The sequence below is a fragment of the Antrostomus carolinensis genome, unplaced genomic scaffold, assembly GCF_000700745.2.
Source record: "Antrostomus carolinensis isolate BGI_N321 unplaced genomic scaffold, ASM70074v2 scaffold26874, whole genome shotgun sequence".
Classification (NCBI taxonomy): domain Eukaryota; kingdom Metazoa; phylum Chordata; class Aves; order Caprimulgiformes; family Caprimulgidae; genus Antrostomus; species Antrostomus carolinensis.
This window is the reverse complement of record NW_010309122.1, coordinates 1-5348: the sequence shown is the minus strand read 5'-3', so window position 1 is coordinate 5348 and position 5348 is coordinate 1.

Genomic DNA, 5348 nt, shown 5'->3' with positions numbered 1-5348 from the left:
GCAGTGCCTGCAAGTTGGATATGTTAAAGGAGCCCAAGGTGGTGAACAACGAAACAGGAAAGGAAGAATCGTCTTAACCTCAATTCAAAATAACGCAGTGCCTGCAAGTTGGATATGTTAAAGGAGCCCAAGGTGGTGAACAACGAAACAGGAAAGGAAGAATCGTCTTAACCTCAATTCAAAAAAACATTTTGTGCCTTTTTTTTTTTTTTTTTTGTAACCTACATCTCTGATCAAGTCACTAGGAAAGCATTGTCTCCTCTGAGAGCGCCAGACCAGAGAAGGGGTGTGCACAAGCATCCAGGGGACGCTCAAGCCCAGAGAGAGGCCATGGAGTTTCCAAAAGGCCGGGAAATTCCGGGACAGTCCGCAGACGGGGAGGTGAAGATTTCCATTGCCAACTGCTGGTTTTGGAGAAGTTTCTTTCCCCAGCAACCATACACAAAAACTCCCTTCTAGAAAGGGCAGATGGCAGCAACCTGCATCCTGAGACACATTACACAGTGTTTTATTTATGTAATGCGTCACCGCTGCAGGAAAAATTGGTGTCTTTCAAGTTTTGTTTTATTAGAGTTTTATGCTGAGCTTCTTACTCCAGCAAAACGCTTTCTTAGAAACTGCTCTAAATGAAAAGTGATGAAAGAAGCCCTCAAACTAGATACAAAGTTATTTTCTTCATACGGGCATATGTGTTACAATCAAAAGGACAGTGTGCTAATAAACCATGGACAGTAGGCTTGTCATTACCCCTTACTAATTCAAGCACTGATCAGATGAAAGTTGGAGCATGAAGTCATTAACTACAATGTAGTTCACCTAGCCTGAGGCCAGAAGGTTTCTGAATAGTGGGCCTCACCCCAGGAGGGCTGCTGAGTAAGGTAAATAGAACCTGTTAGGTGGCCCCTGAGCTATGCAGGTACCCACACTGATCTGAGGAAGCCCTGGGATCTCTGAAGTATATGTTCATTTTAATTGCACCAAGTTGGCCTCAGACAATATATTTCATCTTCCTATAGACCAGTCTCACTTTCCTTTCTAGACCATCATGGCTAGAGCTCTCTGTTATTGTCCTTTGTATACTTATGGCCTGGGATACACCTAACAAACCCAGCACTGACCCCCAGCTGTAAATCAGAGGTGAAAGAGTTCCTGCCACCAATTCGAGGGGAAACAAGGTACTCCAAAGGACTGGTTTTGAAAGAACTTTACTGAAATATCAACTATGCAGCATATCAAATGGATCAGAATGAAGTGATACAACTATTGCATGAAGAAAATGGGTAAGTGGAATGATTTTAAAAACGTAATACAAATAATCTTGATACTGTAATTCTGGTAAGGTTTAGGATGTTAAGAAGCACTAATGGGTGGCCAGCTTAAGGGAGATCAGTCATGCCTGTGCCTCAGGTGCTGTGAGGGGAGAAGCACTGATCCGGGCTGTCAGGACACAAGGAGAGCTAGAGGCCAGGTCAGTGGTCCCCAAGGGCAGGCACAGGCAGGGCTGTGACACCCCTGTGGTTGCAGCTCATGTGTGGGCCAGTTGCAGAAGCCTCAGCCTAAAAGCATCTCCTGAGAAAAAGTCAGGGAGCCCCTGCTGAGGTTCCTTCTCTTTAAAAGCTCTTAGGCTGGCCAAGGCATCTTTTCTCAGCCAGCCAGCCTTGAGCACAGAGCTAAACTTGGAGGAGCAGGGTGCATGCTCCTGCCCTGACGCAGGCCAGAGCCCACTGCTGTGTAACATCATCACCAACAGAAAAATGCATGTTACAAATATAGTAAATGGATGTACTTAAGTTATCATCCTGTTGCAGGATTCTGTTGCATCCTCTGCCTAAACATTAGTCTTATTTTCCTTTGGTTACCTAAACCAGCCTGACTTCATTCTGTGGTTGGTCCGAGCTGTGCAGGTGAAATGTTTATTCTTTCTGCCCCATCTCACCTCTCCCGTTGCCTTCTATTCTTCTCGTGATGTCTCTCTTTGGTTTGCTTTAGGCTAAAAGCATTGGCCTGGGCCACTACCTCTAAAAGATATAAGAAAAATCTTTTAGCATTATGACATCCTTACTACCAGTCTGTGCATATATACATACACATATATATATATTTACCTGTTCCTTATGTTAAAAGCAGCTTTTCCACCCCACCTGGTGAGGCTGAGCAAGTGACTGTATCACAATGTACATGAAGGGGCACCAGGTACAGCACAACATTGCTTGCCTCAGGCAGTGGCCAACGTCCTCACCCAGAATTTTTGTTGGGGACAGACACACGGGCACCTTAAATGCATACTTAGATGTCACACAGCACAGCCTGCACAGCCTTGTGCGTGCCTTGGGGCTGTATCCAGCCCTGATCAGACACACCCATACAGCAGGATTTACTACCACACCCATCTCACAATGCAAGGATTAACTAAGGTTACGAAGCTCTGAGCACAGGAATCGATGTGTTACTTCTGAACGATTACAAAGGTGGTGGGTGAATGGCACCAGAACCAATAAATGCATCATTATGTAATGGGATGAAATGCCCTGAAACCTCTTTGGACGGTGCACTTTCCTTGTTAAAACACCCACCGTGTTTTACACTTCACACACACTTCTCTTTCCACACAGGTGAAAATGACAATTTGGAAATGAACATAAATGTTTACAAATTGAACCAAATATATATTCCCTTCAGTTTATCTGCTATTTTTTTTTTCGATTCATTGCTACCATCGCAAACTGCAGTATGCTCCTCTGGAACCTCTTCAAAAACCCCATTATCACATCTTGCCCAGCACCAACAGATATAACAAAATCTGCTGCGATTCCTGGGCATTTGTTACATTTAAAACATGCTTCCCTAAAATGGACATTTTACCCATTTTTGCTAAGGACTTTACATAAATTTCCAGTAATGCAGTGCTTGGATTTCCTTATAGATTCAAAACAGAGGTAAATGCCTTACTAACCACTAAGTACATAACAGCGCAATGAAAAATGGGAATACAGTGATGACTGTGATATTTTAAATCCAACAACAACAACCCAGACTGCCATGATCCTGCTGACTGTACGCTACAACAAAGTCCTGAGATGCTGACTTTAAGAAAAAACAGACAAACCACATTTATCATTCACTTGGATTCCCACCAGCCCCCAGGATTACAGAGCAGACACGTTTTCACTTGCTTGTGGAGACGAGCTGTAGCTGTAAATCTTGCCCTGCTGGTAATTTTAGTTCTGTTTTATTTTGTACTTAATTCTCTCCCAGTTTTTCCATATATATACACACTGATTAGAGTCTCGTCTTTTATCCATCGCATTTAACATATGTCCTATTTGTTTTCCTTCTCAAAAGGAGAGATTTTTAGCATATAGTCCTCATGAAATGCATATTGCAGCAACCACGACACTTCACGTGTCCAGCACATCAACTGAACTGCCACTGCCATAAAACACTATGATAACTGCTGGAGATGTTTTTAATATCATAACCCACAAGGAGTGCAAAAAGGAAAACCTGAGTTCAAATAATGCCAGATATTTAATGAAATTACAAGAGATCCTGTGAATCAAGCCTTGATCCCAGCAGGACACCTGTGGTCTTTGTCCCAGAAGACATAAAAATCTCTGCAGGCGTGGCCAGGAGAGATGAGTGGAAGCCACAGGAAACTCACATATTCAATGTTCACTGCAGTTTCAGTTAGGTTGCAATATATATTTATGCTGCTCCTCAATTTATTTTACATACTGCTTAATCAAAGCTAGAAGAGAAACACAGTATTTTCATAATGAACGGGAAAACTACTTCTTCTCATTAAAGAGACAACAACTTTAATCATATTGCTGGAATAACTGAACTATTTTACACTAATACACCAGTAAAAAGTATATGCAGAATGAAAGATAAATAAAGTGAGTGTGTGACTTCAGTCACCTTATCATTTTTCTGAACTAAATTCAGATGTCACCAACACTTACATCCAACAAAACATGTTTGGTCATTTCACCACAGCTGCTAAGAGGTTCCTACTCATATCGCAAAACTGATTCTCTGCTGGTTTTATATTCTCACTCCAAGACTCCTTTGCAGGAAGGCAAAGCATTAAGCCATCCTGTCCACTAGCAGAAGCACCGCAACATAGGACAGTACAGAAGCTTGTCAGAAAGCTCTATACCCAAATTATGTATTACCAACAGTCCTACAGACCTTTCTGGAGCTCACACAGTAATCACGATACGTAGCTTGCCTTAAAGTTTCTAAATTTGTACCAATCTCTTGGCTCTTGACAATAAAACACTTCGGGAAAGAAAGTAAAATGGAAGACTAAGCTAGAGATCTATTTGGCAGTTTCCTCTTTACTGCTCAAGTCCAGCTCACACTTAGGAGAAAGAGGGGAGAATTTTCCCGATTATAACTCTTCTCTTTCATCTGCCCTTTCATTCTGATGGCACCTTTCTCAAATCAAGACCATACTAAAATTTGCTTTGTAGCTATAGCTTGGCTACCCTTGATTACAAGCAGGCATGAATGTTTGCCTTGGTTTCCCAACATTTGCCTGTGTTGGCATTGCACAAACTGTTAAGGCAGATTTACACAAACAATTTTTTATTTGCAGAGTCCACTGTTGATGGTATGCAGTGACTCAAGCTGCATTCGGGAAAAACAAAGGACAGAGACTCGGAAAAGAAATGGGCAGAGGGGGAACTCTTCTGTGTGATGGGATCCCCAAACATCCTTCTCTCATCCTTCTGTTTAGTAGTGGACAGGTATGGTTGGACTCGATGATCTCAGAGGTCTTTTCCAACCAGGAGGTTGATTCTATGACTCTCCAGGTGCTCTCCACAGTGCAGCTGTAGGCGACGAGAGCGAAGGTGAAGGTTACAATTTTTACCATGCCCCCCCCCTGCCACTACCAGGCATTTCATCGTGGACCCCACAAACTCCCCGTGTGTTGTGCCCACCTGCGACAGCACTAGCGCTGACCGGAGCAGTCGGGACAACAACGCACAACTGTCGCCTGCTGTTGAGTGTCATGTGTGATTATTATTGAGTAGTATTTATTTAAGCAACTATTACGTGGTATTCGCTAAGTTTTTTTCCGGGTAGAAAAGAGGTGGGGGAAGAGGTGAAACACACCAGTGAAAATCACTCAGTGACAGAAATCCACGGGAAAAACCGCTACCGGCGCTGGCAGGGGCCCGAGAGCCGGTGCCGGAGGTGCCGTGAGAGCAGGGTGACGGGGCGGGAGCGGGGCGGCTGCGGGAGCGGGGCGGACGCCGGGCTGCAGACCTGTGAGCCAGCGTCGGGCTGCGGATCGCGGAGCAGCTCGCCCCCGGCATCCCCCGGTCAGGGCAGGTCAG